At 47.3% G+C, this 24,773-nt stretch overlaps 1 long non-coding RNA gene across 1 annotated transcript; it reads right to left on the bottom strand.

Annotated features, from left to right (window-relative positions):
* Nucleotides 1–1,895: 1,895 nt before the first annotated feature.
* LOC127321655 (uncharacterized) lies at nt 1,896–4,223 on the bottom strand. Its single transcript, XR_007864256.2, has 2 exons — nt 4,104–4,223; nt 1,896–2,109 (listed from the first exon to the last, which is right to left on the bottom strand). It is a non-coding gene; the product is annotated as an uncharacterized lncRNA (long non-coding RNA).
* Between the last annotated feature and the right edge of the window lie 20,550 nt (nt 4,224–24,773).

Below are 24,773 nucleotides of genomic sequence, written 5' to 3'. Positions count from 1 at the left end.
TGTCCCCAACACACCCAATATACTTGTCAGGTGTATAGGTGCACTAGTTCGGCGAAGAGATAGTGAAATACAAGTAATATGGATGATTATGAGTGGTAATTGCAATCTGAAATAAAAATGGCAGCAAGCAAACATGTAGCGGAACTGGTTGTAAACGGTGTTTCAATGCTTAGAAACAAGGCCTAGGGCTCTTACTTTCACTAGTCGACACTCTCAACAATGATGCCATAATTGAATACATAGATATTATCACTTCACTATGCTACTCTGAACCACTCTCCGGTTGGATAACAAACACAAATTCACTGCGTAGGGCTGCATAAGCACTCCTTAAAGTTCGCATTCCCAATATATGGACTCCCCACACTATCACCTTTAGCATACAAAGATGGTACTAACTAGACACCACAATTCATAAGTATTTCTGTAAATTAAGCTTAAGAAACAAACACGGTGTGCACACTGTCACCTTCACACCGTTGGACAAGATGTCCCCGGAGATCACATAATAAAACCACTTGAGTAGCACAATAGTTGAAGAATAACATCTACTTATTCAACTGGATTACAAAGCTCATGATCACATAAAGATCATGCATGGAGAGATAGATAGACCACATAGCTACCGGTAAAGCCCTCAACCTCGGGGGAGAACTACTCACTCCTCATCATGGGAGTCAGCAACAGCGATGAAGATGGCGGTGGAGTCGATGGAGATGGCTCTGAGGGCAATTCCCCGTCCCGGCAGGGTGCCGGAACAGAGACTTCTGTCCCCCAGATCTTGTCTTCGGTGGCGGCGGAGCTACGGAACTTTTCTGGGACAGAGGCTCGTGTATTTAGGTTTTTCCCAAGATCGTGAATAAATAGGCAGAAGGGCGAGGTCGGTGGAGGCCAAGGGACCCCACACCTGCCCTAGGCGCGGCCAGGGGGTGGGCCGCGCCCAGGGGTGGTCTGGCCGCCCTGTCGCGCCTCCTCGACTCTCCTCTGGACTCCGTCTTCGTTTCGGTAAATTAGGCACTCCGGCTTTTGTTTCGTCCAATTCCGAGAATATTTCCTGTACAACTTTTCTGAAACCAAAAACAGCAGGAAACAGGGAACTGGCACTATGGCATCTTGTCAATAGGTTAGTGCCGGAAAATGTATAAAAGTGAAATGAAGTGTAAGAAAAACATATAGAAATTGGTGTAAAATAAGCATGGAGCATCAAAAATTATAGATACGTTTGAGACGTATCATATGCCCCTCAACAATCTACAGAAAACCCTTAAAAGTTAGTTGTTTAACGTTGATCGTCCTCGGCCGTCACGTTTCCGGCCACGTCACCCCAGTTGGATCTGTTGTCATATTCCTTGTTAAGACGGTTAAACTGGCGAACCAGTGCACATTGTAATGAATTCTATCAATACCAGTGGATTTTTCACTTTAAACAAAATTCCAGTGGATTTTTGCAATTTCGATGAATAGTGGTGTTTTTTTCGAACTTGTCACTGTAATGTGGTGGTTCTTTGAAATTTACTCCAGTGAGATGTAATGAACTTGTTTTTAGTGGTTTTCAAAGTTCATGACTATTTTCATGAAATTGGCATTGTGAGATAGCACCATGTTAACATGACCAGCCAGAAATATTTTGATGTGGATGGCAGTGGATTTATTTTACTTGACCGGAGTGTTTCAAATTGGGAAGTAAGCATCATCAGCGACGCTAGCTGGCGGAATAAGAATCTCTCTCCCGGGTGTGACGCCCCGGAACCGGTACCATGAGGATCCCAGCGAACCCGCCGAAATCCGAACGATATCGATTCTGAGACGCCCTCCGACATGACGTGCGCGACGAATCACACACGAGATGCCAGAGGAATTAACACGAGTGGTAACATTACAACAGATTTACAACAGAGCCCACAAGAAACAGATACATTACAACAACGACTCCAACGAGTCAAGATACAAATACACAATACAAAGATCCAAATCATACAGAAGACCGAATAAGTCCGAGTACGGACAAGATACAAATTGGACTAAGAGTCCTGAAGATAAGCGATGGCATCCATAACCCTGCCCAGGCCAAGCCGGAAGGGTAACCTTGCTAACGTCGTCATCTCGTACCTGTCGAAGTCGGGCCATCGGTTGCCGACAAAAGGGGGAGGAAACAAAAAGAAGAAAGGCGAGGGTAAGTACCATGGCACGTACTTGCGAGACAAGACCGGCTGTGCTCACCGGTGGGCGGTATAAACATCACCCGGCTATATGTGTAGTTTTAGCGGCAGCAAAGCTACTAACCAATAGAGACACACTACAACCTTCGTCTAATAGAGAAGGTGAGAGAGCGCATAAACTAACAGTTCTATACTCTGCAAACATAACCCAACCGATGTGTTCCCCCTTCGCAAAGAAAGAAGTACTAACAAGGGCACTCACACGGTTGACAAGTTTTATTAGGTATCGGTTGTAGTAGTGCTAAATTACTACGCAAGTTATTAACAAATTATTAGCAGCAACATAGAGGTGTAAGTTGTTCTATGATCAAGCTATACAATTCCAAGTCGTCCATAACCGCGGACACGGCTTATCGATAAGATGTACACCCTGCAGGGGTTGCCCAAATGTAACCATACGCATGCTCGTCCCGCTTACGACAAGCGGAGTCTCACAACAAGACCGTTCCCAGTTCAACAGGAAAGTCTAGGGGGCCACCCCACCAAGCTACCTGAAACGAAGTTCGGCCGTACTCCGAAGCGGACTCAGGGTTGCTTAGGCGTCTAGGCGGGCACTAATGGCCAGGCACTAGATAAGTCGTCTAGCAATTATGCAGTATAATACAGAATATAAACACCCGAAGGCAACAGGAAGTAAATCGTGCATATCGTGCATATGAGCAAATAAAACCAAGGTTGTGGCCCCCTTTTCAACAAACTTGAGAAAAGGTAATGGGTGAGGGGGGGGTCCCGATAATCGTCCCCACGTACGGGTAGAGCGCTCAATCTCGGAACAGATAACAAGAACTCGTGTCCTAGGGGACATTAGCGAGACAAAGATCCGATGCTTTCGCAAAGGAGCTCACAGATGCCGCTGCTTACAGTTTTAGTTATTAACAATAAAGTAAAGCATGTGTATCTCCAACAACTGATATAGCATGTGATAACCTCCCAGCAACCCAACAGATATAAAGATATAAGCAGATCCCTAAACATGCGCTACGACTCGCAAGGCTCAACCAACAAACAATGGCGATAGGTAGCGGATATTTAACACGGCTCATATGGGTAACAGTGGAATAGGACACGTGACACAACAGAATCGCAACATATGGATAGCAAGAGAACAACGAGCATGAAACTGTAAAATAGGTGAAGAGGTGGGCTCGCCTGTGAAAAGCTGAAGAAGAACTTGTCGGAGAACTCGTCGTATCTCATATCAACACTTCGTGATCCTATACGGGAAGAAGCAAATGCTGGAACAAACAACGGATGCAAATCTTACAACTACGGCAAAAGAAGAACCGGCATGATCAAGATGATATGCATGACATGGCAACGATGATGCGATGCACCTTATCTAAATTAATCGGAGTCGGAACCCCAGACAAGCAGTTTAAAGTTGAAGTTGCATTTCTACCTACAAAGTTAATGGTTGATTAGCATGGCACAACAAGGCAGGGGTGATCTATGCAAAGTTAAATGGAATCGGGACAGCATTTATACAATATCCCACATATTCCATATGTTACATATTAGGTGATAATGCAAAGTAGCATGACACGACATGATGCGAAAAACAAACAAGCATATTGATGTCATATTCATGTTCAGCACATTTTTCTGATCAACTTTCATGTATAACACTTTTTATTTCGAGTTACCAATTAAAAGTTATTAAAAGAATAGTTTTTAGTATGTATAATAGGAAAACAGAATTCATTTTATATAGAAAAGGACCCAGCTTTAATTTACCAAAAGGGGGAAGGACCCCGGGTTGATTTACAAGGTATCAGGGGGTTTGCTGAAAAACGTCAGGAGCAGGGACGCCGGGTTCAGTTTGAAAAAGATGCAGGGGACTTGGCGCAAAAGACCAGATCCAGATCTGGGCGGAACGTTTCTCACCGTGGGAGCGGCTAGCCACAGCGGCTGACAGGTGGGGTCGGGTGCTGATGTGGCTGCCACGCTGCCAAACCTAGCGTGCACGCACAGGAGGTGCTCGACGCGGGGCGATGCCGCGCGCGGGGTGATGACCACCGGCGGTCGGCGTCGTGTGCGCGAGCGACTCCGTGGTTTCCAGGAGGTGGGGCTAGGCACGTTAGACGTGCCTCGTCGGTGCGGATCGAGAGGTGGCGGCGGAGCACACAGGGGAGCGGCGGAGGGGCGACGACGGCGGGGACCTGCGGCGGTGGCGGCGGTCACCACGAGGAGGAGAGAAACCCGGAAGCAAAGAAGAAGGGGAAGATGCCCAGGGGGTTCAAGAGGTTACCAGGAAGGTGGTGGTGTGGCCAAGTTTGCCGGGGAGGGCCCACGGTGGCCGGAATTTTCGTCGGAGCACGGTGGCCGGCGAGGAGAATCGGCGAACTTGCGGTCGATTCGAAGAACGCCGGCTCGATTAATTGCACCGGATGGAAGAGGACGACGAGGCACGCTGATTGGTGGCTTCGGCTTGGCGAGGGACGGCTCGCAACGACGGCGTGGTCACGGAGAAGCGGCGTTGCTCGGTGGTGGTCGCTCGGGATGGGGTTTTCTCCTCCCTGCTTCCTTTCGTGATGGATAAGAAAGGGTGGAGGGGAAGGCGTTGTGGAGGAGGCAGGTTTGGTGGGAGGATAAGGAAGCAGCCGCGTGCGTGGTCCAGGAAAAGCAGATGGAAGGGAGAGTGCTAGTTGACGCGGGAGTTGCAACGGCGCCAGAAAGTAGCTTCCTTGTGACGGTAAAGTACTCGTCCGTTGGGAACCCCAAGAGGAAGGTGTGATGCGTACAGCAGCAAGTTTTCCCTCAGTAAGAAACCAAGGTTTATCGAACCAGTAGGAGTCAAGGAACACGTGAAGGTTGTTGGTGAAGGAGTGTAGTGCGGCGCAACACCAGGGATTCCGGCGCCAACGTGGAACCTGCACAACACAATCAAGATACTTTGCCCCAACTTAACAGTGAGGTTGTCAATCTCACCGGCTTGCTGAAAACAAAGGGTTAATCGTATGGTGTGGAGAATGATGTTTGTTTGCAAAGAACAGCAGAGAACAATGATTGCAGTAGGTTGTATTTCAGATGTAAAAGAATGGACCGGGGTCCACAGTTCACTAGTGGTGTCTCTCCAATAAGATAAATAGCATGTTGGGTGAACAAATTACAGGTGGGCAATTGACAAATAGAGAGGGCATAACAATGCACATACATACCATGATGACTACTATGAGATTTACTTAGGGCATTACGACAAAGTACATAGACCGCTATCCAAAGATGCATCTATGCCTAAAAAGTCCACCTTCGGGTTAGCATCCGCACCCCTTCCAGTATTAAGTTGCAAACAACAGACAATTGCATTAAGTATGGTGCGTAATGTAATCAACACAAATATCCTTAGACAAAGCATCAATGTTTTATCCCTAGTGGCAACAGCACATCCACAACCTTAGAACTTTCTGTCACTATCCCAGATTCAATGGAGGCATGAACCCACTATCGAGCATAAATACTCCCTCTTGGAGTTACAAGTATCAACTTGGCCAGAGCCTCTACTAGCAACGGAGAGCATGCAAGATCATAAACAACACATATATGATAGATTGATAATCAACTTGATATAGTATTCCATATTCATCGGATCCCACCAAACACAACATGTAGCATTACAAATAGATGATCTTGATCATGATAGGCAGCTCACAAGATCTAAACATGATAGCACAAGAGGAGAAGACAACCATCTAGCTACTGCTATGGACCCATAGTCCAAGGATGAACTACTCACGCATCAATCCGGAGGCGGGCATGATGATGTAGAGTCCTCCGGTGATGATTCCCCTCTCCGGCAGGGTGCCGGAGGTGATCTCCTGAATCCCCCGAGATGGGATTGGCGGCGACGGCGTCTCTGGAACTTTTCTCGTATCGTGGCTCTCGGTACTAGGGTTTTCGCGACGAAGGCTTTAAGTAGGCGGAAGGGCAGAGTCGGAGGAGGCACGGGTGACAAGGGATTAACTTATCAATGCCTACAGATTGTAGACTAGGGTTTAGCGGAAGTAGAGGGCAAGTAGATCTCGAAGGTTTCAGCCGAAAAGTACTCGACGATATGAAAACTAAGGTTACGTGAGACAATCAATCGATCCTCTCTTTGTCCCTCGACTCCCCCTTATATAGGAGGTGGAGTCGAGGGATTCGTAGTACACACATTACAGAGTCCGGGAAGGTTTCTAACTCATCCGGAAAGATTACAAGTATGTTTTTCTAGCTTTCCTTAATACTAACTTGGGCTTCCGAATCTTCATACTCATCAAGTCGTGGGCCTTCAGTAAACCCCGGGTACCATATTCAGCAGGCCCATTGGGGATGCCTATGTCAGTAGCCCCCGAGATTTTGCTTGAATCGAAGAATCAGGGAAAATCTCCAACTTTAATCATTCAATAACTATCAATTTTATCACATATCTTTTGGATACGCAATTATATATTGTACAGGGATAATGGTAGTTGTGGCTAGTTCATCTGACGGATCAGGTACTAGTTAACTGCTCTAGTGGCAATCCGCAAAAACCTACTTCAAGATCACGTCCCTGGACATGATCTCGGGATACTGGTGTAAACTTCGACAGGTGCCGCTTAAGGTCTTACCATTCTGTCGAGTCCCAGTCATGTTTTATCGGGTACCTAACGCGTCCGTTAGGATTTTTCTTCGTATCTGTTGATACGGCAAAAAGTAGCCAACCGACGTCAGAGACGGTGCCACGCCGCTCAGAACGGATCTGGGGTCTTCCCTTCGCAGAGTTTTGCGGCATTCAGAGATTATTCGCAACTTTGGCGCTCTGAGAATATATTGTCGAGTGCTTTTTCGGCTGCTGGAATAGCACATTTTATTGAGTCAACGGATGACTTATATTGCCTTCCCGATGGGAGTATGTTTCGAGTTATTTGTATAACTCGAAATATGCTCCCTTCTTCTTTCTCTCTATATATTTTTTATAATTTCATCGGGCACGCGAACAGCGTTCCCGATGGGAGTAGCCCCCGAGGCTACAGCCAAGGACTAGTGCTTGGTTGTAGGCTCAACATCTTATGCCGCTATATTGTCAATCTCTCTCGAGCTTTTTATGTTTATCGGGTGCGCGAACAGCGCTCCCGATGGGAGTAGCCCCCGAGGCTATGAACAAATGCTTGCGTTTGATCATAGGCTCTCGCCATTTCTATTTTGTCATACTTGAGCTTTGTTCTTTTTTCTAAAGTAGCCCCCGAGCATTTGGGCAAAAACTTGTATTTGACCAAAGGCTCTCGAAATAATCGATAAGTTTTTCCTGCCGCCAATTCCCTTACTCCTCACTGCCGAGATTTTCCTTTAGTCAAAGTGTCATCACTACTGACGATAGCCACGACCACTGTATCGAAAAAACGCGAGTACTACTCTTTCTCTGTCTTGCGGGCCCAGAATCCTCACCAAGTTCACTCGTTGTGCAAGTGGGGGACCCACGTCCTCCGCTTTTCCTGGCGCACGCACTGTAACGCCTGTTCCGTTCCTTCACAGTCAAAATACTCTTTTACCCCTTAGCCACGTGTACAACATCCACCGCAAAAATTATTCCATCCAACGGTGCGCCGCTTCGCCAATTCCCTATATAAGGTCGTCTTCTTCCTCTGTTTACACTTTCGCTTGCGCCGCACCTCTGCTTCTCCTCTGCAAAAAATCCCCATTGCGCCCAGAGCTCAACCACACTCGCACGCTGCGCTTTCGCCATTGTTGATGCCCCCACGCGCGCGGCTCACTCGCCACACCACTCCCGAATCGAAGATGGCGGCAGAAGATCTGGAGTGGGAGAGATCCAAAATCTCCCACCAAGACCTGAATTTGATGAAGAAGCTCGGGCTCATGAAGACGAAGGACGCGCTGCGCTTCCCCAGCGACGAAAGCTATCCCTCGCCTCCAATCGAGTATCGGGTCAGTTTCGTCGATCACCTCATTCGCGGCCTGTCCACCCCCATTCACGATTTCCTCCGTGGTCTTCTCTTCGTTTATGGGGTGCAGCTACATCAGCTGACTCCCAATTCCATCCTCCATGTCGCCATTTTTATTACTCTTTGTGAATGCTTCCTCGGAGTCCCTCCTAACTGGGCTCTGTGGAAGCGCATCTTCTACCTCCGCCGCAATGGCTCCCACAACTTCACCTACAACATAGGTGGTGTTGTTATTTGCGTTCGCCCTGACGTCGAGTACTTTGACGTCAAATTCCCCGACTCCGTCCAAGGGTGGCGCAAAAGATGGCTCTACGTGCGCGAAGAAAGCGCCAACTCGGTGGAGTACAACATAGCTCCTTTTGATGGGAACGCCAAGATTCTTCGCCGCCGTTCCTGGGACGCTGAAGCTACCGAAGAAGAAAAAACAGCGACAGAGGCTCTAATGTCTCGTATTCATGAGCTTCAGAATACCCGCGGCAAGGAATTGTCGGGTATCCAAATCACAGCTTACTTCCTTAGGATTAGGGTGCAGCCTCTGCAGGCTCGCAAAAATCCCCTTTGGACGTATGCTGGCGAAAAAGATGCTAATGTGCTCTCCAAGGACCTTTCTGTAAAGGACTTGGAGAAACTTATCCGAAGAATTTCATCACTTAGCAAGAAAGATCCTATTCCATCTTCTTGCCGTGTGGAGCCATATAGTGTCTCCAACCCTCTTCCCAAGGTACTTTCTTCTCGAATGTTTTACTATTTGTCGACTACTATTTTGATAACATCCCCTGCGTAACTTCTTGTCGATATTCCTTGTGTTTGTAGAATCATCCAGTTCTAGCTTCTCTTCCTCCTCTTCCTGAAGATGGAGAAGTCGAAGAACAGGCTGTTGTCACTGACGACAACCAGGGTACTTCTCGCCCTGAGAGTGAAATCGCGGGTTCTCAGAAATCCGCGGCTTCTTCTGAAAGAGAAGATTCTGAGGCTACCGCATCGACACACTCCCTCCCCTCCGTTGTTTCTCCAAGGAACAAGAGAAAAAGGGACGAAGTTGATGATTCTGGCACCTCCAAAACCGACGCGCCTCCTGCCGAAGAAGTTGTTCCTACTGAAGAAAGGACAACTTTCAACCCTTACGAGGATGCCCTTGTCAGCTCGTAAGTTCTCTGTTACTCTTTGTTGTTTGCTCTCGATATTTTGTCTATGTTGTTTCTTACTTTGTTGCCTTTTATTGTAGTGGCGACGAGGATGAAAATCCACCCATTGACGTGACTGCTCGAACGAGTACGTCGCATACTTTAGTTGTCTCCAAAGCTCAGCCTGATGGAGAGGAAACTTCGCCTCCTCAGCAGGACATTGAGCATTCAACTCCAATTGCAAGCCCCCGTGCCCCTTCACCCAAGAGGGCTAGGGTCGAACCGGCCAAAGAACCTATCTTGCAAATTGGTAGTTCCACAACTCCTTCACTGGATGATGTAAGTTTCCCTTTTTTTTTTCCTTCCGATATTTTTCGGATCTCTTTTGTGTTTTGCATCTTTTTCGCTTGTCGCTGTCGAACTTTCGCACATTATATTGATTTTTCTTTCTTCAGCCTTTGATGAAGGAATTTATCCGTCTCGGTACCCAATTTGTCGGGTACCGTGATCATGCGAACAAACTTGAAGGTACTATTGTTGCTGCTTTCTTTGGTTGAATACTTTCTGTCATATTTTTTGTCATAACAGTTGTTGCTGTCGGTTGTTTTTCCAGCCAATCTTGCGGAAGCCAACAAACGCGTTGATGCTCTTGCTCTTAAATTGGAGCAAAGCGAAAAAGCTCGCAAGAAGGCTGAATCAAATGCCGCTGTTATTGAAGATCTTCGAAAAAGACTTCGCAACGCGGAAAACTCTTTGAGTGAAAACATCACTCAGCAAACTGCCCGCGAGGAAAGGATTATCTCTCGCTTAGAGTCACAGAGCCGACGTTTTGTCAGTAAGTGCTCTAACCGTTGCTTGTTCTTCGAATACCCATGCTTTTCTTGGCGTGCTTTTTGACAAGCTGTATGTTGCGGTATCAGGGAGGACGCATCAAGATTATGAACTCGACAATCCTGAAGGTGACCGCCTTCTCGACGCGCTCTCCCTCCTCGAGATTCATAGAGATGAGGCACGCCAAGGCATTGCTGATGCTGAATCGGGCCTGTCGCGGCTTTTTCCATACTTCTTCTCGAAGAAAGAAGAACCCAAGACTTTTGCTGCTCTGGCCAAGTTCTTCAATTCTCAAGAGGATCTTGGGCACGGTCTTCGACAAGAAGGTTTGAAGATTGGTGTTGAAGGTACCATTGCCTTGGTTGCCGATGCCGACAAGACGTTGACTGGGCCAAAGTTGGCGATGTGCAGAAGATGGAGACGAAGAGATGGCAATCTTTGATCAAGGCCGCCAAGCCAAACTCGAAGAAAATCCTTTCTTTCCTTGGATTCAAGCCAACCCCGGCTCCTAGTTCGTCGGCCGAGGTCAAGTAGACCACCTTGTCTTTCTTTTTTCGCTGTGCTTTTCTTTTGATGCTGTCGCCATAGTAGCTCTGGCGACAACTACCCCATTAGTTCAGTAGGAACCTTTCTTTGTAATAGCCATGTAAATACCTGTCCTTATTAATGAAAAAGCTATGTTGCCGAGGTATTGATGTCGAATTATTTTCTCTCCAGTTGATTTTTGACAACTATACCACTGGGCCTCATTCCTCGGCTGCCCTGCCTGCGGCGCCTTGCTCTAAAAGGTCCTCCGCTGTCGAATATATTGGAGGTTTATCGAGTGATGCACAAAATGAGGACTTGGACGAACTCCGTCAAGAATTACAGTCGAAGAAAAAACAAATTCTCGTGATCATGGAACAGTCTCGAAGATCATCTGAGAATGAGAAACGAGCTGTTCAACAAGCTCAAGAAGCCATGGCGTTGAAGGAAACTGCAGTTGCTGAGGCTGCCGAAGCTACGCGCCGAGAGAATCATATGCTTGAGCTGATGAATGATGCTAGCCTGGATATGGCGGGTATGCTCCGCAAAACTTGGTCATATGTTAGCTTAACCTTACTATTTTTTACTCCTTGCTGAAATTTCCGGTGAAACAGGTTCTTTCTTGGATACTGCTGCCGAAGACCAGCGTGTTGAAGCCCGAACCAATGTGCTTGTCAGGCTTGCTCGTGAGCACGGTGCCAATTTTTGGGTCACTCCTGAGCGTACTCGCCAAATAGTCAGATTTCAAGATCGAGCGAGTCAGGTCCGCGATTTTCTCGACTTCTACACGAAAACTTTGTCTTTAGTCTATAGCACCATGTTTCCTCGCAACAAAATCCCAGACACCCTTCCTGCTTTGATGGAGAAATTTCGAGATGCTCCTCGTATTCATCAATTTGTGCGAGCTCAACTAGAAGCTGGGGCAAGATTCGCCATGATTATGATACAGATCTGCTACCCGAAGTTAGATCTTACTTAAATTGTCACCAAGTGTCTGGCCAAACAAGCGAAGCGGAGGAGGAATGTTGACAAAATTGACGACACTGTGCGCCCTGTAGCAGAAAAGATGATGGACGAACTGCTTCGGTTGGATGCAGAATTCTTTGTCAGGGGTAGTTATGCTGAACATAGCACTGGTGCTGCAAATAACGAGGGATTCAATATAGACGCTATATTGAATGCTGATTGAAGAATTTTCTTTGTTGTTTTTTCTCTGTCGAAGAATGCATGTATATTGTAAATAACATATATGTTGTCAAATATCTCGAACTATTTTTGTTTGAACAAGCCCCCGAGCTTGTTATTGGTTCTTCCTGTATGTTTGTATTGTCTTGCGAGGTGTGTTGCACCAAGGCGAAATTTATTGTTTTGCAAGTTCTATTTTGTCGGTAGTTCATATATAGTAGCTGCTGGGTGCAAGCCCCCGAGCGTGTCGATAAAGAAGATGTGTATCACCAATATCTTTTCTATATTGCAGCACCACGAGCCCGCCTCATTAAAAACCTTTGCAGCCCCACTCGGTGTCCTGAAAAGGAAAAGAGTGTGTCTGAAAGCTCGCGGGCGTTTCAGTACATTGTATTTTTACAAAGGGGGACTATATTTCGACTCTAAGCGTAGAACCGCCTGAGTTGCGCCACCTTCCACGGATTTGGCTCTTCAAACCCAGTCTTCTTGTCCTTTATCCCGTATGCTCCTCCTTCGATTACTTCGTGATGATGTAAGGGCCAAGCCATGGCGACTCGAGTTTTTCATGGCTTTTTTGAGTGAGCCGAAGAACTAAGTCACCGACCTGAAAGGATCTCGGGCGCAAACGTCGACTGTGGTAGTTTTTCAGGTCTTGCTGATACTTGGTGACTCGTGATAGTACTTCATCTCGAGCTTCATCAAGTGCATCGACATCATCCTCCAGTGCTTGTCTTGAAGCTTCTTCATCATATTCCGTTACTCTTGGAGAATCGTGCTCTATTTCTATCGGCAATACTGCCTCAGCTCCATGGACCAAGAAAAACGGAGTTTCCTGTGTCGCTGTATTTGGTGTTGTTCGAATACTCCATAACACACTGGGCAACTCTTGAGGCCAGGTATGTCGAGCTTTTTCCAACGGTGCTAGTAAACGCTTCTTTATACCATTGCAGATAATTCCATTGGCTTTTTCGACTTGACCATTGGTTTGCGGGTGCGCAACTGATGCAAAGTGTAGTTTGATACCGGCCTCTGCACAATATGCCTTGAATTCCTTTGATGTGAAGTTACTACCATTGTCTGTGACGATGCTATGAGGTACTCCAAACCGAAAAACGATACTTTTTACGAACTTGATTGCCGACGCTCCGTCTGGTGAGTTTATCGGCTTTGCTTCTATCCACTTAGTGAATTTGTCGACCGCGACGAGCATATACTCGTATCCTCCTGGTGAAGCTTTGTGTAACTTTCCCACCATGTCGAGACCCCACTGAGCAAAGGGCCAAGACAACGGTATTGGCATCAACTCTGCTGCCGGAGAATGAGGTTTTGCGGCAAATCTCTGACACGCGTCGCAAGTACGAACTATTTCTTTCGCGTCCTCTATTGCTGTCAACCAATAAAATCCTGCTCTGAAAACTTTGGCTGCTATAGCTCGACTACTTGCGTGATGACCGCATATTCCTTCGTGTACGTCCTTCAGAATTATTCTTCCTTCGTCGGGTGTAACGCACCGTTGTAACACTCCCGAGATACTTCGCTTGTACAACTCCCCTTTGACCACAGTAAAGGCCTTGGACCGCCTAATAACTCGCCTTGCTTCAACTGGATCGTCGGGTATTTGTTTCCTTAGGATGTATGATATGTATACTTGCATCCATGGAATTTGTACCATCATAACTAGGTCCTGTTCCTCCTCTTCTTCCAGTGTCGCTTTTATAGCCCCCGAGGGTTTCTCGTCCTTCTCCTTCTTTTTTGGTTTCTTCGACTTTGTAGATCTCTCGGCTATCTCTTCCCAGAATACGCCAGGTGGGATCGCGAGACACTGCGACCCAATGTTTGCCAGAACGTCGGCTTCATCATTGCTTAGTCTGCTGATGTGTTTTACCTCGCACCCATCAAACAGCTTTTCCAGCTCGTTGTAAACTTCCTTGTATGCTATCATACTATCGTTGACTGCATCACATTGATTCATGACTTGCTGAGCCACCAACTGTGAGTCGCCAAAGATTTTTAATCGAGTTGCACCACATGCCTTCGCCATCTTCATCCCGTGTATGAGGGCTTCGTACTCTGCCTCATTATTAGATGCGTTTGGAAACGTCATTCGTAAGACATACTTCAATTTGTCGCCTTCAGGTGATATTAGTATCACGCCTGCTCCAGCTCCCTCTAATCTCTTAGACCCGTCGAAATTCATAGTCCAGGTTCTCGATAAATCCGGGGTCCCGTATTTTGTAGCTCCATCCATTCTGCGATGAAGTCTGGTAGAATTTGCGACTTTATTGCTTTTCTTTTTTCATACGTGATGTCCCGAGGGGAAAGCTCTATTCCCCAAAGGGAGACACGACCCGTAGCTTCTGGATTATTTAGTATATTGGATAAAGGCGCCTCATTGACCACTATTATCGGGTGTGCCGAAAAATAGTGCCGCAACTTCCTTGCGGTTGTAAACACTCCGTATGCTAGCTTTTGGTACTGCGGATACCGCTGTTTTGAGGGAGATAAAACTTCACTGATGAAGTATACTGGCCTCTGTACTCCATGGAGTTTCCCTTCTTCCTCTCTTTCAACTACAAGTACTGTGCTGACCACCTGAGGCGTAGCTGCAATGTATAACAAGAGGGGTTCCTTCTCCTTGGGCGCCACCAAGATTGGCGGTGTCGAAATTGTGCGTTTGAGATCCTCGAAAGCTCTGTCGGCCTCTTCGTTCCACTGGAATTTCTCTCCTTGCTTGATTAGAGCATAGAACGGTAACGCTTTTTCTCCTAGTCTGGCGACGAATCTGCTTAAAGCTGCGACTCGCCCAGTCAGCTGTTGTACTTCTTTTAACTTTGTTGGCTTCCTCATTGTTACGATAGCTTGAATTTTCTCTGGATTGGCTTCAATCCCTCTTGCTGAGACTAGGAACCCGAGAAGTTCTCTCAGGACGCCGAAAGAACACTTCGTCGGGTTTAGCTTGAGGCAAAACTTATCAAGATTGTCGAAGGTTTCCTTTAAATCCTCGATCAATGTTGACCCCTTTCTTGATGTTATAACGACATCGTCAATGTATACTTGTACGTTTTTCCCAATCTGTGTTGCTAGGCATTTTTGCATCATCCGCTGATATGTTGCTCCCGCGTTTTTCAGACCAAAGGGCATTGTTTTGTAGCAAAACACGCCATAAGGTGTAATGAACGCTGTCTTGACCTCATCTTCTTCTTTTAATCTAATCTGGTTATAACCAGAATATGCGTCCAGGAAGGAAAGACGTTCACATCCTGCCGTGGAGTCGATGATTTGATCGATCCTTGGAAGGGGAAAGTGATCCTTTGGACAATGTTTATTGAGACACGTAAAGTCGACACACATGCGAAGGACTTTCGTGTTTTTCTTCGGGACCAGCACTGGGTTAGCTACCCACGTGGCCTCTGTATGTAGTTCCTTAATAAAAGCAGCTTCTCCGAGTCGACAATTCGACAAAGATAGCTTTACGGTTTGGTTCCGAAAACGCCGCAAAGGTTGTTTAATTGGTCTCGCTATTGGATCCAAGTTTAAATGGTGCTCGGCAAGTTCCCTGGTACTCCCGGCATGTCACTGGACACCATGCAAAGATTTTCCAAAGTGCTCACGGAGGAACTCGACGAGCGCTTTCCTATGCGAGGTCCATGTTTGTTGCAATGGACGTCGTTTTCTTTGGATCTGTCGGGTGAATCTGCACCTCCTTCGAGTCTTTCGTGGTATTAAAGGTTGGCTCCCTGAGAGGCCTTCCTACATCTGGCAACACATCATAATCAGTTGTCGCCTTTGACGCCATGTATTCTCGCTTGCATCCCGAAGGTTTCGACGATCGATGAAAGTCCTTGTCGCATTTATCGCCTAACGCGAAACTTCCTTTGATTGTAATTGGTCCATTAGGCCCGTAGCCTCCACAACAGGTACGTGTAATGTGGTACCGCCATAAACCTGGCATATGCTGGTCGTCCCAGCAAGGCGTGATATTGCGACGGAAATCCACGACTTCAAACTCCAGCTTTTCTATCCTGTAGTTTTCTCGGGTCCCAAATCGAACATCGAGATTGATCTTCCCCAACGGGTAATTTGGCTTCTCCGGCGTGATACCATGAAAACGTGTATCGCTTGGTTTCAGATTTGCTATGGATATGTTCATCTTCCTTAATGTATCTCGCGTACATAAGGTTTAGACTGCTGCCTCCATCTATGAATACTCGAGATACGTCGAATCCTCGCAATCACCGCTGGTAAGATAAGTGCTGATCGCCCTGGTCGAGGAACTTGCTGCGGGTGATCCGCTATTGTGAAGCCAATGTCCTGTCCCGACCAATTTAGGTACTGTCGTTGGTGGAGGCATCTTCTCTGCCATGAACACTTGTCGCGAAATTACTTTCTGAGCCCTGTTAGACGGCCTAGCTTTCTGAATCATCGAAACCGCGCCGTTGGAATTGGGGTCGATATATGGAGGTGGGTGTGGTGCTGCCGCTATTCTGAGCTGGTGTCTATTTTCGTCCGTAATTGCGGGAGGGGATGGTAGGCGGATCTCACTCCTGGGCCCCTGGGGGTTTCTATTTGTTGCCTGAGCATTGGCTTGCCCTGCAAACCTCAACATTGCTTGAAAATTTCGGCAATCCTTCTGTAGATGTCCTGACTGCCTCTTCCCATTATTGTCGACATAGAAGTGCATCCGACATGGCCCGTTCATCATATCCTCAGGGGATACAAAAGGTCTCTGAAACCTTGGTCCACTATTTTGTCTGTTATTCCGAGAGTCATCTCTATTGTCGCCTCGCTGCTCGTTACTCCTTTGATATTCATCTCTATTGTTTCCTCCAGTGCTTCCCCGAAAGCCAGCCGATATTTGATCAGGAGCATCATAACTCGAGAATTGTCGAGGGAATCGTCGTCTGTTTTGAAAGTTTCGACCACGGTCCTCCTCTGGTGACCTGTGTCGCTTATTGTGGACAGCGTCTTCTCCATCTGCCCACCTGTTTGCTATCTCCATCAATGCTGACACTGTCCTTGGGTTAGTTCTCCCCAAGTCTTCGACTAAATCTCCTCGTCGAATTCCTGCTACGAACGCATCTATTGCTCTCTCGTCAGATATGTTCTCTGCCGAGTTTTTAATGATGTTCCACCTCTGGATGTACTTTCTCATTGATTCATCATGCTTCTGTCGACACGATCTCAACTCTTCTAGTGATGCGGGTTTTTTGCAGGTGGATCGAAAATTTTTAACGAATACATCCTCAAAACTATCCCAGCTGTCGATGGAACCTGGAGGAAGCTTCTTTATCCAAGATCTTGCGGCTCCACTCAGATGTACTTGAATACTCTGCATGGCTGTTGCTCTGGTTCCACCTATCAGCTTCACCGTCTCAAGGTAATCGACTAGCCAATCCTCGGGATCTTGCAGGCCATCGAATTTTTTGAAATTATCGGGTAACTTAAACCCTGAAGGAACCCGAGTTTTCCGGACCCTCCTTGTAAAGCACGGTAGCCCACACATGTCCTCGTCATCTATCTCTGGGGAATGCCGATGTTCCCTTCTATTTTGTCGTGCTCTGTCTACCCGTGCTTGGGCTGCTGTATCTCTTGCCCCACTTGTTCTCTCGGAACTGCGCTGCTGCAGTAGGTCGTGGACTATTTTGCCTTGCTGATCCTTCGGGAGGCGAATTTATAAACGCCGTTCCCATGGCACCAACTCCTGCCATGGCCATATTGTACAATGCCTCTCTTGGATCTCCGGGAGGTGGTTTGGATGCGAGGATGAAAGCCTGCGTCGCCATGTATCCAGCTTCTGGTGTCTTAGGGATAATGTTCCCCCTCGTGTCTATCGACATAAAGGACATGTCGAGGTTTTGAACCAAATTCTCCCTATCTGCCTCAGGTATATTTTGCAGCCGCGATCTTGCCCTATTTCGAGCTGCTCTGTGACTATCTCCCGAAGTACCAGATTGTCGACTCAACTCCGCCCTTCGCCTGCTTGACGCGGAAGCCGCTTCCTGCCTCCTATCCAACTCGTTTTTTTGTTTCTCGAGCTCCCGCCTGATACGTGCGAGTCTATATTGATATGCCTGTAACTCCTCAGGTGTCGCCGTTACAGTCATTGGTTATGTGCCATCAATGGCTCTCGCAACTCTATCCCATACTGCCTGCGGAAATTGTATCATCTGCCGCACTCCAGGCCCAACATATTTTGTTCCTAAACCTCGGGTGAGGTCTGCAGGGTCGACATACGGATTTCCCGCATCGTCGAAGTTCTCTGACGTCTCCTCCTGTGGGCGACTTGTCTCTCCAATGGCATAGATCTGATGATATTTTGGATTCTGAACTTTGTCAGGTTTGGTGACACCATCACAGAGAGTGGTGAAGACCTTCCCCACAACATTGGATCTGTCGATGAAGTTGAAGCTGTCTATATTGCTCGTGTCATCGCTTATATCGGAGTCCGCGGATGACTCGAAGGACATGTCGCTGAAGATCTTGGCGAGTTTTTCGCTTGCCACAGTACTGATGAAGCGTGGCGACGAAGTTTCCTCGTCGCCTGTCTCGATTGACGATGCAGAACTCGAAAAATCGGGATCGACCGCTGGTAATTCCGATGAGATCGGAATTTCGAGACGATACGCTCCTTCTTTCTCGACGCGGAAGTGGAACTTTCCGAACGTCATCTTCATGGGCTCCTCCAGATACGCATATGCATCCAAACGGGAGGGCGGGTGAGGTACAAAATCAATTAGACCAGTTTCGATCTGTTTACCTCTATCCATCGCGTTGCTTGCAGTTGACGAAGTCGACGATCTTGAACGTGCCATCGAGATCAGATCCTTGACACCTCTAATTCCCACAGACGGCGCCAATTGACAAGGGATTAACTTATCAATGCCTACAGATTGTAGACTAGGGTTTAGCGGAAGTAGAGGGCAAGTAGATCTCGAAGGTTTCAGCCGAAAAGTACTCGACGATATGAAAACTAAGGTTACGTGAGACAATCAATCGATCCTCTCTTTGTCCCTCGACTCCCCCTTATATAGGAGGTGGAGTCGAGGGATTCGTAGTACACACATTACAGAGTCCGGGAAGGTTTCTAACTCATCCGGAAAGATTACAAGTATGTTTTTCTAGCTTTCCTTAATACTAACTTGGGCTTCCGAATCTTCATACTCATCGAGTCGTGGGCCTTCAGTAAACCCCGGGTACCATATTCAGCAGGCCCATTGGGGATGCCTATGTCAACGGGGGCCCCACACCATAGGCCGGCGCGGGCCCCATGCTGGCCGCGCCGCCCTATGGTTACGGGCCCTCGTGGCCCCACTTCGTATCCTCTTCGGTCTTCTGGAAGCTTCGTGGAAAAATAAGACCCTGGGCTTTTGTTTCGTCCAATTCCGAGAATATTTCCTGTGTAGGATTTCTGAAACCAAAAACAGCAGAAAACAGGAACTGGCGCTTCGGCATCTTGTTAATAGGTTAGTACCGGAAAATGCATAAAAATGATATAAAACGAATTTTTTAGCGGCACTTAACAGGCTCAGATGAAGAAGCTCAAATTGAATGAAAGTTGCGTACATATGTGAGGATCATTCACGTAAATTGGCAGATTTTTCTGAGTTACCTACAGAAGGGGCTACTCAAATTCGTGACAGCAAGAAATCTGTTTCTGCGCAGTAATCCAAATCTAGTATCAACCTTACTATCAAAGACTTTACTTGGCACAACAATGCAATAAAGTAAAGATAAGGAGAGGTTGCTACAGTAATAACAACTTCCAAGACTCAAATATAAAACAAAAGTGCAGAAGTAAAATAATGGATTGTCTCCCATAAGCGCTTTTTAACGCCTTTCAGCTAGGCGCAGTAAAGTGTAAATCAAGTATTATCAAGAGATGAAGCATCAACATCATAATTTTCCTTAAAAACACAACTTGTCACAATAGGTATCTTATATGCTCCATTATCTAAATTTTCCATAGTGGTACTAAGGGCTTTATCAATTTTAGGCTTATAATAGTTCTTTGGCTTAGGCACCTTAGAGACATACATGAACTTTTGCTCCTTACCCACATAAGCTTGCTTCTTAAACTTAAGAGAAGAAAAAGTTGAACCCAAGGTTCCCATAGCTTCTTCAAGTTCACCAATCCTATGGGTTTGATTATCATGGATAGCACAAGTTTCTAAGACAGCAATTCTTTCATTAATTCCTCCTAGAGATTTATCAAGTTTATCAGTATTATCAAGTAATATTCCCAATTTAGTCTCAATACTTGGAAGATTTTTCTCTATGGCCTCCAACTTTTTCATGACATCTTCAAGAGAGATTTCAATTTTAGCTTCATTAACAGGTGGTATTCCAACTAGACTCTCAATAATGCAACTAGCTTCTAAAGCAGGAGTGCCTAGGAAATTACCTCCCGCAAGAGTATCAAGAACATACCTATTCCATCTAGAGATACCAACATAAAAGTTCCTAAGGAGGATAATAGTGGAGTGTTTCTTAGTGCACCTATGATGAGCATCACTAATTCTATACCAAGCATCCTTAAAACTTTCTCCCCTTGTTGCTTAAATGAACGAACTTCAACTTCAGGATTACTCATTTTAGCAGTAAAAATAAACTAAGCAAAACTGAATTAAAATAAAGTAAATGCAAGTACCTAATTTTTTTGTGTTTTTGATATAAAGAAAGCAAACAAGACAGTAAGTAAATGCAAGTAACTAATTTTTTTGTATTTTGATATAGAGAAAGCAAACAAAGCAGAAAATAAAGTAAAGTAAAGCAAGACAATAACAAAGTAAAGAGATTGGATGTGAGAGACTCCCCTTGCAGCGTGTCTTGATCTCCTGCAACGGCGCCGTAAAAAGAGCTGCTAGTTGACGCGGGAGTTGCAACGGCGCCGTAAAGTAGCTTCCTTGTGACGGTAAAGTACTCGTCCGTTGGGAACCCCAAGAGGAAGGTGTGATGCGTACAGAAGCAAGTTTTCCTCGCAAGAAACCAAGGTTTATCGAACCAGTAGGAGTCAAGGAACACGTGAAGGTTGTTGGTGAAGGAGTGTAGTGCGGCGCAACACCAGGGATTCCGGCGCCAACGTGGAACCCGCACAACACAATCAAGATACTTTGCCCCAACTTAACAGTGAGGTTGTCAATCTCACCGGCTTGCTGAAAACAAAGGGTTAATCGTATGGTGTGGAGAATGATGTTTGTTTGCAAAGAACAGCAGAGAACAATGACTGCAGTAGGTTGTATTTCAGATGTAAAAGAATGGACCGGGGTCCACAGTTCACTAGTGGTGTCTCTCCAATAAGATAAATAGCATGTTGGGTAAACAAATTACAGGTGGGCAATTGACAAAGGAAACTGCTGGGCGTCCCCCGGGGGATCTGATTTCAACCCCGGATCGCCGGCCGTCGGATCGGCCATCTTGAACGGCTAGATTTGCTTTTACTGAATGTAGCAAAAAAACACGTCCCGGCAGCAAAATAATAACCCGCTTTTGCTACATTGTAGCAAAAAACGGTTCAGTCATGAAATCAAATAAAAAGCTAAGATCGCCGGTGACCTCGTAGCAAAAAAAAAAGCTATTGTAGCAGAAAAATGCTAATGTAGCAAAACCCAATATCATCGGAAAAAATTTGACGAAGACCTCGCCGGAGACCTTGTAGCAAAATTTCTATATTAAAGTAGCAACACAACAAAACAGTTATAGCAAAAAAAAATAGCATCACAAAGCATTTTTTACAAGGTCTCTAGCGAGGTCATTGCTATTTTATCAAAACAGACTTCGCCCAATACATGACCGAAAATACTTAGTAGCAAAATATATATACTAACATAGCAAAAACATAGAACGGTTGTAGCAAAAAAATCTATATATGACAGCAAAATCCACGTAATGCATGTCGCAAGCCGTGGGCAGCAAGGAGGGCCGCCGTGGGCAGCAACTTGGCCCGCCGTCAGCAGCAAGGAGGGAAGCAGTCGGTAGCAACCTGGCAGCGACGCCCGGAACTGCTAGTAGCAACACCAGACGCCAGAGGTAGCAAAGTCGCCCTCCGTCGGTGACAACACTGAACTCCTAAGGTAATAATAGACGCCAGAGTTAGCAAAACCGGCCTCCATCGGTAGCACCGCCAGACGCCCAAAGTAGCAGCACCGTGAAGCATCTCCGTTTGGAGCGACGAAGTTGGAGGTGGTTCCCTAAGGATGAATATGAGGCGCCGCGCGTGACGTCGGGTCGAGTAGAGGCGGGGCCTTTGCACAGCGAGGAGCTCCGGGACTAGCAGGCAGAGGCACGCCCGCGAGCTCCAGGACGAGTAGTAGCGCCGCCTGCAACTGTAGCAGCGCCTTCGGGGGCAAGTAGTAGCGCCGCCGCGACTATAGCAACACCGACGACTGCTTGTAGCATCGACGCTCATTGATTGTAGCAGCGCCGCTGGCGGATTGGAGCAGAGGGAAGCAGGAGGGCGCGCATGGTTTCGGGACGACGGCGAGCAGCCGCTCCGGTGGTCGATGTAGGGGAGCGCAGCCGCGCCGGGCCGCTAGGGTGTGGCAGCGATGCGCGCCATGGCAGGGTTCACCCGACCGGAGCATGAGAAGGTGACGAGACCCCGGCGGCGCTAGGGATGGAGGCAGAAAGGTGGGAGTCCACGCCGGCCGGTGACCTGCGCCTCGCCGGTGAAGCTAGGGATTCCGGCCTCCGCGGTGGCCTCCATCTCCGGCCACGCACGAGGCGGGCGCCGGGGAAACTAGGCTTGCGGGACGCCATGGCCTCCATCTCCGGCGGAGCTGCATGAGGGACACCCTCCCGGTGGCGGGCTGCATGAGGGGCGAGTCGGCTGCACTAGGCGGCGGAGAGGAGCGCCGGCGGGGAAGAGGAGAGGCGGCCAGGGAGAGGACAGCTGCGGTGGCGGCTCGATGCGTGAGGAGCAGCTGCGCGGCGCTGTGTTCCATGGGGAGAAAAAAGAAGAGAAGAGGAAGACACGATGAGGTTTGGTGGGTCCTGCTGAAAACGTGTGGACAGGAGGCATGGGCTGGGTGTGCGCTAGCTACACGCGCGCCCGCAGGATGGAGCGATCGCACGGTCATGCATCAGGAGGTTGCAGCGCGCGCGAGCCCCCGGGGGAATCCAATCATTTTCCATTGACAAATAGAGAGGGCATAACAATGCACATACATACCATGATGACTACTATGAGATTTACTTAGGGCATTACGACAAAGTACATAGACCGCTATCCAGCATGCATCTATGCCTAAAAGTCCACCTTCGGGTTAGCATCCGCACCCCTTCCAGTATTAAGTTGCAAACAACAGACAATTGCATTAAGTATGGTGCGTAATGTAATCAACACAAATATCCTTAGACAAAGCATCAATGTTTTATCCCTAGTGGCAACAAAGACATCCACAACCTTAGAACTTTCTCGTCATCGTCCTGCATTCAATGGAGGCATGAACCCACTGTCGAGCATAAATACTCCCTCTTGGAGTTACAAGTATCAACTTGGCCAGAGCCTCTACTAGCAACGGAGAGCATGCAAGATCATAAACAACACATATATGATAGATTGATAATCAACTTGATATAGTATTCCATATTCATCGGATCCCACCAAACACAACATGTAGCATTACAAATAGATGATCTTGATCATGATAGGCAGCTCACAAGATCTAAACATGATAGCACAAGAGGAGAAGACAACCATCTAGCTACTGCTATGGACCCATAGTCCAAGGATGAACTACTCACGCATCAATCCGGAGGCGGGCATGATGATGTAGAGTCCTCCGGTGATGATTCCCCTCTCCGGCAGGGTGCCGGAGGTGATCTCCTGAATCCCCCGAGATGGGATTGGCGGCGACGGCGTCTCTGGAACTTTTCTCGTATCGTGGCTCTCGGTACTAGGGTTTTCGCGACGAAGGCTTTAAGTAGGCGGAAGGGCAGAGTCGGAGGAGGCACGGGAGCCCCACACCATAGGCCGGCGCGGGCCCCATGCTGGCCGCGCCGCCCTATGGTTACGGGCCCTCGTGGCGCCACTTCATATCCTCTTCCGTCTTCTGGAAGCTTCGTGGAAAAATAAGACCCTGGGCTTTTGTTTCGTCCAATTCCGAGAATATTTCCTGTGTAGGATTTCTGAAACCAAAAACAGCAGAAAACAGGAACTGGCGCTTCGGCATCTTGTTAATAGGTTAGTACCGGAAAATGCATAAAAATGATATAAAGTGTGTATAAAACATGTGAGTATCATCATAAAAGTAGCATGGAACATAAGAAATTATAGATACGTTTGAGACGTATCAGAGAGCTCACGCGGGGAGGGAGGTGGAGGTCGCTGTCTTGCTCCTCTGTCCACTGGCGAAGGAGGGAGAGGGTGGCGTGAAGGGGTAAGCAGGTCGGGTGGGTTGGGCCGGAGGGGAGAGAAAAGGGGCCGCCGGGAAGGGGGAGGGAGTTGGGATGTTGGGCCAGGGAGAGAGGGAGCCCAGGGGGGTTTTCTTTTGTTTATTTGAAATTTGTTTTGCAAATAGTTTTGAAATCAATTCAAATAGGATTTGAATTTTAATACAGAGGTGGGGAGAGAATACAACATACTTAAAATAGTAAAGTATTTATTTTGGTTTTAGGTTTTGTTAAATGAAAAGAAGGAGAGGGGTTTATTAAATAACCCATATGAGAGGAAAATAAAAATAGCTAGGGTTTAAAATAATTTTTATTTTGTAAAACATTGATGATATGATGCATGATGCCATGATGATGCAAAAAGGGAAAAGAGCAAATAAATCTAATAGGGTATTACCCGGGGCCGTTACACCGGGTCGCTCGCGCGAGCGGCTCCGGAGAGCTCGAAACCCTAACAGGAAAAGCCACCCCCCCAGATCTCCTCCTCCCGGCCGTTGACGCTGCCGGCGCCGCCGTCGCCGGTGGTGGCGGCCGCGCCTGGTCGTCGAAAGCGGCGGGCAGGGTCGGCGCGCCCCGAC

This window comes from Lolium perenne, chromosome 5 (assembly GCF_019359855.2).
Source record: "Lolium perenne isolate Kyuss_39 chromosome 5, Kyuss_2.0, whole genome shotgun sequence".
Taxonomy (NCBI): Eukaryota; Viridiplantae; Streptophyta; class Magnoliopsida; order Poales; family Poaceae; genus Lolium; species Lolium perenne.
The sequence above is the reverse complement of the archived record's forward strand: the minus strand, read 5'-3'. Positions and strand labels throughout refer to the sequence as shown.